The sequence below is a fragment of the Balaenoptera musculus genome, chromosome 18, assembly GCF_009873245.2.
Source record: "Balaenoptera musculus isolate JJ_BM4_2016_0621 chromosome 18, mBalMus1.pri.v3, whole genome shotgun sequence".
NCBI lineage: Eukaryota > Metazoa > Chordata > Mammalia > Artiodactyla > Balaenopteridae > Balaenoptera > Balaenoptera musculus.
Genome location: NC_045802.1, coordinates 39,388,386 through 39,399,183, shown reverse-complemented (window position 1 = coordinate 39,399,183; position 10,798 = coordinate 39,388,386). Strand labels below are relative to the sequence as shown.

Sequence of the window (10,798 nt, the reverse complement as noted above, 5' to 3'; positions counted from 1 at the left end):
TTCTGATTGATTGCTAAATATTGCTAGTCTGGTTGTTTATTTTATGGAATATTATTTTGGCTTAAATCTATGTCACCAGCTGTGTCCATGATGCCAAATTTATGGGGCATTTTCTTTCTCCCTCTAGCTTAGCCTTTCAGTAGTGTTTGTTTCAAGTGGCTAACCACTCTGTCTTGAGGCTGTCTGCCTTCTAAGCTTTTATTACAGCACACTTTTCTGGGTTTCCTCCTAAGGCTTGTCAGTACCTTGTCTTTTTCTTGGGCTCCAATTTTTGAGTTTCCTCATGACATACATTAATATTATTAACTATTTATCTGCCATTCATAACATATAATGGCTACATTTCCCTTCATTCATTCATACAGTATTCATGAAAGAAGTATTTATAACTGCACCAGGTGCTGAACTAAACAAAATTGTCACTGGCCTTTTTGATCTCAGAGTGTAGTGAGGGAGAAGGGCAGATAACAATAAAGCTTATAAATAAAAATTGTGAATACTGCTATAAAGGAAAAGATCCAGATTCTGGGAAAGACACTAATGGAAAAGACAATTTTAAATAGGATGATAAATGAAGGACTCAATTTAAAAATTATTATTTAATGCAATGTTTCACCTCATTCATTTATTCCTATATACATATGCCTGACATTTATTGTTATGCTGTACCAAATGCATTCAGATGATCATATCAAGTATTTTTTTTAACATTTAAGTAGTCTTTTAACATTGTTTTTTAGTTTTTGTTTGTTTCTTCCTGCTTCCCTCCAATACTTGACTTCACTTTGGTCATCATCCACACATCATTCATGACCTAGTAGAACTTTTCATGTTTTTCTCTGTGCTTTTACAATATCCAAAAGTAGACACACATACACACATATACATATGTCATAGCTTTTAAAAAGATTATGATATTATTTTCAATTATCAGACTCTTGTTTTAAAATACCTTGGAAAAATCTCTCTAGCTTAAATGGCATAATTCTAACCTATTCATTTTAATGAATGTATAATATTCTATGGGATGTAAAAATGTCATTCATTTCCCTACTGGTGGGCACTTACTTTCCATTTTTGTGAATAAGAAAAAATGGTGTATCAAACATATTTTTAATGAACTATAGGTATTTATGCTTTTATTTATTTTTATGAGATCTATACACAGAGTTTTTTGATGCATCAACCTATCCATATATTTGTGATTTAAATAGATATTACCTGTGTCCTTTATAAAATAGCTGGGGCTTGACATAAATCTACTAGTAGAAGAACCTTCTCTGAACATCTTTAAGAAAACTCTTTCCTGGACTTTTCTAGTCTATTTTGTCCCAAGGTAATAAGACATCTAGTGTTGTACTACTACAATGTCATTAAAAGAAACTGTATTTACAGGAATGAAATATGGGAACTCTTCCTTTTTGTGTCTATGATATTTGTCCACTACATAAATCCCATAATATATTTTTTCTCTAGATAAATTTATTTGTAGTTTCCTTTATCCATAGTTTTGGATGTGACATGCATTCAAATTTCTATGATAAGTATATATAAGACAGACCATAGTTATTGACAAACAATTTATGTCATTTCAAACTGCCACCAAGTAATAAGAAAAGGTTATAGTGGAAGCAAGATGGAAAAATCAAATGATTTTCCAAAATTGTCTTTATTGTCTTCTTAAGTACTTCAAATCAGAACAAAAACATTTCTTAAAATAATAAAACTCATCTTCCAAACTTTTGATGGCTAAGAGAAAAGGTCATCTTGTTTTCTAATGCAGATTCCATGTAGCCAGAATTAAAGAAAATGCATTTTTATGACCTAGACATACGGCAGAGATTAGAAAATAGATAGGAAGAGGTTCTGATTGGCTGGCTAATATTCTAATGAGATAGATTAATCAATGTAAACCACATAGCTCAGTTAAAACTGCCTTTCAAATTGCTAATTTCATTTTCTTCCAGGAGAGAAAATGCCAATCTTTTCCTATGTAGTAAAATCATCTTGTTATAACAACTAAGCAATTTCAGAGTTACAGTTATTGTGGAACATCTGGTAACTACAAGACGTGACTCCTCAGAGAAAACCACATTTCTGGAAAATAAGAACTTGCTCAACCTAGCTGTATTTCATGTTTTGTTATACTCTAGAGTCTGGCTGCCTCATAATACAGTAATCACTTTCCTTCAGCACCATAAACGAGACCACAGATGCTACAATTTGCTATAATTGGAGCAGCTTACCATAAATAAATAATCAAAATAACAGTATATGCATAAACTATATGCATGTTTTAAAGGTTGGATTGAAAAGGAATTACAAGATTATTACCTAAATCAATAAGATGATGCCTATCACATTTATTCTTTAAGAAATAAGGAGATAAAGTGAATTCTACTCCTGACCTCATTATTTTTCCAAACTGTATAACTTACTTCAAAATTTATGCCAAAAATTATATTACAAAACATCTGGAGGTGTAGCAATCTTTTTTACATTATTGTCGGCTGACTAATTTATAATTTGACTTCATGATAATTTAATTGTTTGCCATGTTTCTATTTTGAATAGATGTTAGACATATTCCTCTTTGTGGTATCATCTTCTACTTCTACAACATTTCTTTTTTGTATTGATATGCTCCTAAATTTTAATCAGATTTTATTTTCTTGAGCTGTACATTGCATCAGGTAAATAAAATAAATTCTATAATTTGTTTGGTAAATTCTTCTAGAGCTTAAAATTTATGTTTCTGTGCATTCTTTGACTTACATAACCTTGCCAGTTTCTTTTGAAGCATAAGGGCATGGAGAGTAAGACAATAAACAGTTTGGATATCATGAATCAACAATGAGTTAGTTCAATGTGTGTGAGAAAAACACAGTGTGAGAGAATATTTAGGGTGTAGATAATATCTGATTGGTTTAAATCCAAGAGAATCTTTTGAAACAATAACTTGTGAAATCTAAAAAGTTCAAATATTATATGAGAGCTTTATAAAGATGTAATTATGTAATAATATTCTGTTTCTCATTATAATCAGATTAACGTTACCCTTGGCTAGAATGCATGAATAGCTTAAATAACATACATTGAAGAAAAGTCCAAGTAGCAATAGGATGGTAATAAAAGTGTTTGTGGGTTCTTTTCTTAATTTTCAATATCAGTAAATTAATTTTTTCATTTGAGTGTTTGGCCATCAACATACAAACAAGTGTGAGTATGTTTTACACATGTAATTGGTGAAGATTTGGCACCAATATTTAATAGGCAATGTCTTTCTTTTGCATTGGTACTTCTGAGCTTTATGTTGTGCTAATAATGTGCTTTCCTTATTTTTTCTTTAGGTAAAAGATTTTGAAAGCCTGAATCTTAAGAAATGTAAGGCCCATCTTGAATGTGTTCCCGAGGACCTAATAATGGTCAGGACCATTGTGAATGTAACATAGTTAGCTTAGCTTTTCCTCTATTCTCTACTGATTGGTAACTTCAGCAGTCTGGATATATGTTTATACAGAATTGTAGTTGAGACATAAATTTGAATAGCTCTAAATTTTGGTAAAACACTATGCTTGGATGATTTTATAAAATACACACAGATTAAAAAGCAATTTTCCACAAATTCTATCTACTAAGAACTCTTCCCAGAATTGGCACACCTCTACTACTTCCTAATTTATTCTCTACCAAACGATTTGTATACTCCAAAAGACAAATGACCAATTGCCCTTTGGGTGTATTCTCAACTGTTCTTTTGTCTTAATATCTGTCTGTGTGATAAGTAGTAACTAGAACTTATTTATGATACATTTTCCTGCATTTTGACTGTTCAGTAGCTGAATCACACGGTTAAATAACCTTCAAAATAAGGATAGAAAGATAATTTAATCTTCGATATTCCAGTAAAATCTGGAACAAATTCATGTACTTACACATTTTGGTTTTCCAATAATTTGCCCTAATTTTTTTTTCATTTTTAGAATTATGAGTGATCTTATTAAACCCAAATTAAATATTTGAGTATCCACAAAATCCACCATACACTCTAATTCAGTTCCAATTAAAATAGTGTTCTTTTTATGCATGGAAGGGAAGAGTGTGTTCATCTTAGTTACTTATCTATTAAGATTTGGTCTGTGTCATTAAGACTCCTTCAAAGCAAGAGTTGTAATTCTTTCAAGTGATGAAGCAGATGTTGCATTAAGAGAATGTGAAATTTGTGTCATCATTTGATTGACTCAGAGCTCATGAAGATGCAGCTAGTTATTGTACAGCTCATGAATGTCTTCTTTCTGCAGCTATAATAGACTCAAATTAGCAAGGCCAGGATAAAGTAGAACAAGTCATGATCATTTTAAATTAAAACATTCTAAATATTTCTGTACTAAAAACTTCCAACTACAATCTAGTAGAAATATTTTAAGTCTGAAACGTGACATCAGATTGTGATGAGAGTATGGATTATGTATTGCCTAGTCTCTAGGGCCCAATCTGCCTTTTCTACCATCTGATTAGTATAGACAGGTATTCAAGGAGGGGAAAAATGCAAAGTGAGCTTTATTTAAGTTTTAATGAAATCATTTGCTCCTCCTAGCAGTTTTCTATCATATTAGCAATGTTTCTTCATAATGCATGAATATTAAATTTGTCTAATACAGTACAAAATGATCTTATTAAGAACTCTCATGTTATAACAGTGGGAAAGAGAACTAATGCAATACAGTGCCAATTCAATTTAATGAAAGTTACTGATACAGAAAACCAGCCCATTTTCCCACACGGGTGTCAAAAATATTTATCGTGCCTCACTTCAAAGAGTTTTTCCATTGAAACCAAAAATATTTTAGCCAATTTTATGACAGATTGAAGACTTTGATATAGTCTAAGGAGACAAGCAGATCCAGACTTAGCTCTAATTGAAAGGGTAACTGTTTACTTAATGATCTGAGGAATATGTAAAAGAGAGACAAATCTGGAGAATGAAGAATAATATAAAAGATATTCAATGGAAGAATCGTAATGGGAATGGGAAATATTTGGAAATGGAAAATTTTCTATCTCAAGGAATAGGAGAAATGAAACATAAAAATTCCAAAGGTAAATTTGTTTTGTAATTTCACTGAAGATTGGCTGTGAAAATAGAGGTCATGGGTATGTACATGTCCTTATTGCTATGAGGATGTACATTTCTCAACTAGTCCTTACATTTTTTCTTTTTCTATTTCTGTGATTAGTTGGATTGTATCTGCATAAAACATTCCATGTCTGCCCTTTGCCTCTCACCATTTATTTTGTCTTAAATTGCAAAGCTTTTCCTGTTAAATGAAAAAGATCTCGTTTATCTATCAGCCAAGCTAAATATCTTTCCTTATTTGAAATTCTGCTGAAAATTTTATCCCTTCCCTCAAACCAAGATAGTTATAGTTTTTACACAAGAATGGAGGCACTAAGTATTGACTAGGAAGCCAATGGATTCTGTATATGTTTGGTTCTTGGTAAAGCATACGGAAGGAATTAATATAACTTGATTACAAAAATAATACAAAGATTACAAAAATATTACCTCTAAATACACCAAGGATGACAAGAGTTTTATAATTAAATCACACAGCTATACTAATATATATAGGATAATTATGTATATTATATTACACCTGTCTCAATTACCACTGCTGCAGATGTATTAAATATTTTTCAATTTTCTTTACTACATATTAAAAAAAAGTCACCACCTTCCATTTCCCCAGCTTTACATCATATTTTAACTTCCATTTATCCTTCTGTTTCTACCTAAAGCTCAGTTTAAATGGTACCTTCTTATGTCATTTTTGAAAACAAGGTTGAATTGTATTCTTAATTATAAATATTCTGTTATGATGGATACCACTTTGTATTATAGTTTTTATGAGAGTCTCTCTTTTATTAGAATGCAGTTCTGTGAGATGAGACATTTTTTTCCCCTTCTCTAATCAAAGGTATCTGGCAGAGTGTCTGACACATAATACATACTCATTAATTGCTTTGATTTTTAATTGTCAACAAATTTTCATTCAGGCTCTTTTTCAACATAAAACTAATTTTTTAACATATCCCTCTCTATTTTTTTTGTTTTTTTTTTTACTGAAGTATAGTTGATTTACAGTGTTGTGTTAGTTTCTTGTGTACAGCAAAGCAATTCTGTTATATCTATATCTATATCAATTTTTTTCATTACGGTTTATTACAGGATATTGAATAGAGTTCCCTGTGCTATACAATAGGATCTTGTTGTCTATCCATTCTATATATAATAGTTTGCATCTGCTAGTCCCAAACTCCCAATCCACCCCGACCTCATCCCCCTTTCCCTCACTATTTTAAATATCAATATATTGTGCTAAAATAAAACTGATTATTCTTCTTAAAATTTCTTCTTTACCTTTTTTGGCTTCTGTTTATCCCATATAATCCCCTTTTAACAATCCTTAATTGCTTTCTACATGGCTGGGCTCAAAAGTAAATGGACATAAAACCAGTATTCCTATTTAGTTTTACATCTTCATGCATCTTGCAAAAGAATTAGTAAAATGGCATGCACATGAGGGCATTAATAAACACCTGCTTATTGAATAAAGGTTTGCTTGGTGTTTGCTTATGGAGATTTGCATTTAATAACACATTTAAAGAAAAAAGAAAAGAGAACAGGCATTTCAATTGTGTAAATAAATCCTCTATGTAGGGAAGACTGTGAGTTATTTATTTTAGGTCCAAAACAAACTTGAGAATATGTTAAATCAGGATACAGAAGGTAAAATTTCTACTTTTGACCATATTTTTTTAGAATAGTAATCTTACAATTGACTACTGGTCATACGTGTCTTGTTTTATTTTGTAAGTTTATTTCACCCTTTCTAATGATGAAATAGTGTTTTATTGAGAGAAAATGGGTAAAGGAAACATTTCAATCACAGGAAAAAAATTATTCCTTAAATACCTAGTATGATAGGAAAAAATTGTGAAATAATTCCTTAGATGTTAACATAAAAAGTAAAGAAAGTAAATTTAATAGAAAATTTCTATTTTAAGTAAGAGAGATAACTCTCATCCTTTCTTACCAGGAATTTTCTGTTGAATTGCATTCCTCTTTCCCAACACAAATATCTTTATCCATGTCCCTTTGACTGAGAAAAAGGCTAAAATACTGAGGCTCCTATGCTTTGGAATACTGAAGAATGATTGGTTTTACCCAACTGATTTTTTTTTTTTAACATCTTTATTGGAGTATAATTGCTTTACAATGTTGTGTTAGTTTCTGCTGTATAACAAGGTGAATCAGCTATATGTATACATATATCCCCTTATCTCCTCCCTCTTGTGCCTCCCTCCCACCCTCTCTATCCCACCCATTTTGGTGGTCACAAAGCACCAAGCTGATCTCCCTGTGCTATGCAGCTGCTTCTCACTAGCTATTTATTTTACTTCTAGTAGTGTAAATATGTCAATGCTACTCTCCCACTTTGTCCCAGTTTACCCTTCCCCCTTCTCATGTCCTCAAGTCCATTCTCTATGTCTGTGTCTTTATTCCTGTCCTGCCGCTAGGTTCATCAGAACCTTCTTTTTTTTTTTTTTTTCAGATTTCACATATATGTGTTAGCATACGGTATTTATTTTTCTCTTTCTAACTTACTTCACTCTGTATGACAGACTCTAGGTCCATCCACCTAACTACAATTAACTCAATTTCGTTTCTTTTTATAGCTGAGTAATATTCAATTGTATATATGTGCCACATCTTCCTTACCCATTCATCTGTCAATGGACACTTAGGTTGCTTCCATGTCCTGGTTATTGTAAATAGTGCTGCAATGAACATTGTGGTACCGGTCTCTTTTTGAATTATGGTTCTCTCTGGGTATATGACCAGTAGTGGGATTGCTGGGTCATATGGTAGTCATTATGGTTCTCTCTGGGTATATGACAAGTAGTAGGATTGCTGGGTCATATGGTAGTTCTATTTTTAGTGTTATAAGGAACGTCCATACTGTTCTCCATAGTGGCTGTATCAATTTACATTCCCACCAACAGTACAAGAGTGTTCCTTTTTCTCCACACCCTCTCCAGGATTTATCGTTTATAGATTTTTTGATGATGGCCATTCTGACTGGTGTGAGGTGATACCTCATTGTGGTTTTGGTTTGCATTTCTCTAATGATTAGTGATGTTGAACATCCTTTCATGTGTTTGTTGGCAATCTGTATATTTTTGAGGAAATGTCTATTTAGGTCTTCCATCCATTTTTGGATTGGGTTGTTCTTTTGTTATTGAGCTGCATGAGCTGCTTATATATTTTGGAGATTAATCTTTTGTAAATTTCTTAGTTTGCAAATATTTTCTCCCATTCTGAGGGTTGTCTTGTTTATAGTTTCCTTTGCTGTGCAAAAGCTTTTAAGTTTCATTAGGTCCCATTTGTTTTTTGTTTGTTTGTTTTTATTTTCATCTCTGTAGGAAGCGGGTCATAAAGGATCTTGTTGTGATGTATGTCATAGAGTGTTCTGCCTATGTTTTCCTCTGAGTTTTATAGCGTCTGGCCTTACATTTAGGTCTTTAATCCATTTTGAGTTTATTTTTGTGTATGGTGTCAGGGAGTGTTCTAATTTCATTCTTTTATATGTAGCTGTCCAGTTTCCCAGCACAACTTATTGAAGAGGCTGTCTTTTCTCCACTGTATATGCTTGCCTCCTTTATCAAAGTAAGGTAACTATATATGTGTAGGTTTATCTCTGGGCTTTCTATCCTGTTCCATTGATCTATATTTCTGTTTTTGTGCCAGTACCATACTGTCTTGATTACTGTAGCTTTGTACTATGGTCTGAAGTCAGGGATCCTGATTCCTCCAGCTCCGTTTTTCTTTCTCAAGATTGCTTTGGCTAATCGCGGTCTTTTGTGTTTCCATACAAATTGTGAAATATTTTGTTCTAGTTCTGTGAAAAATGCCAGTGGTAGTTTGATAGGGATTGCATTGAATCTATAGATTGCTTTTGGTAGTATAGTCATTTTCACAATATTGATTCTTCTAAGCCGAGAACATGGTATATCTCTCCATCTCATTGTATCATCTTTAATTTCTTTCATCAGTGTTTATAGTTTTCTGTATACAGGTCTTTTACCTACTTAAATAGGTTTATTCCTAGTTATTTTATTCTTTTTGTTGCAATGGTAAATGGCAGTGTTTCCTTAATTTCTCTTTCAGATTCTTCATCATTAGTGTAAAGGAATGCAAGAGATTTCTGTGCATTAACTTTGTATCCTGCTACTTTACCAAATTCATTGATTAGCTCTAGGAGTTTTCTGGTAGCATCTTTAGGATTCTCTATGTATAATATCATGTCATCTGCAAACAGTGACAGTTTTACATCTTCTTTTCCAATTTGGATTCCTTTTATTACTTTTTCTTCTTTGATTGTCATGGCTAAAACTTCCCAAACTATGTTGAATAATACTGGTGAGAGTGGACAACTTTGTCTTGTTCCTGATCTTAGAGGAAATGGTTTCAGTTTTTCACCACTGAGAATGATGTGGCCTGTGAGTTTGTCATATATGGCCTTTATTATGTTGAGGAAAGTTCCCTCTATGCCTACTTTCTGGAGAGTTTTTATCATAAATGGATGTTGAATCTTGTCAAAAGCTTTTTCTGCATATATTTAGATTGTCATATGGTTTTTATCCTCCCGTTTGTTAATATGGTGTCTCACATTGATTGACTTGTGTATTTTGAAGAATCCTTGCCTTTCTGGGATAAACCCCACTTGATAATGGTGTATGATCCTTTTAATGTGCTGTTGGATTCTGTTTTCTAGTATTTTGTTGAGGATTTTTGCATCTATGTTCATCAGTGATATTGGCCTTTTTCTGTGACATCAAGTGTAGTATCTGTCCTTATCAGTTTAACATCTGATATGTCCTCAACCCAACTGATTTTTTAAATTTTTGGTTATGCTGATTTTTACTGGGACATGTGAAAATGAAAGTAGGAAATATCTCATTCAGTCTCTCAGTGCTTCACCAACTCAAGAGCTTTCTATTATATTCAGTAATGCTCATGATAGTCTCCACACTTTTTCCCTATTATGGATAAAATAATTTTTTTATAAAATTAATCAAAATCAAAGTTTTATTCAAAAATTCTAAGTTTTCTCTTCTTTGGAAAATCTAGACTTCCTCCTCTTTCCTTAAATTAAGCATATATTTCTTTGTTAATCATGAATAAGTCACAGTTTTTTATAGTACAAGGTATACGTACACTGGCCTCTGACCTCAAACACTTATAATAATCTGTTTGGCTGCAGGTTAGACAAATAAACAACTTCTATAAAATATATGCATAAGTTTCATAATATTTATTATATAACTATGCATAGTTTAACATATTGTTATTGTTTCATAAGCATCTTGATGCAATAGCTGTAAAATGATAATATTCTGCTGTAACTTCCTTGAAAGGATATCTCCTCCTTACTCTTATTTTATCTGTCTACTCTAATCCCACCCACCATATCCTTCAAATTACAAGTTTCATCTTACTTAATTGTGAACTCCTTTTTGACTGTTTCTGCCAACTTAATTGAGTTTTGATCTAACAATTGTTGTTATAGGGGAAAAAAACCCCACATAATCACCGATTTTGAACAAATGACATGAAACTCTCACAATCTATTTACCCCCTGTAGTACTGATGGTAATTTATATTATTTCCATATTTGGCTCTTATGGAAAAGTCACTTTGAATATTTATCACTTGTCTCTTTGGGTGCATGTC

At 32.1% G+C, this 10,798-nt stretch overlaps 1 pseudogene; it reads left to right on the top strand.

Annotated features, from left to right (window-relative positions):
• Nucleotides 1-9,885: 9,885 nt before the first annotated feature.
• LOC118884454 lies at nt 9,886-10,050 on the top strand (annotated as a pseudogene).
• The last annotated feature ends 748 nt before the right edge of the window (nt 10,051-10,798 follow it).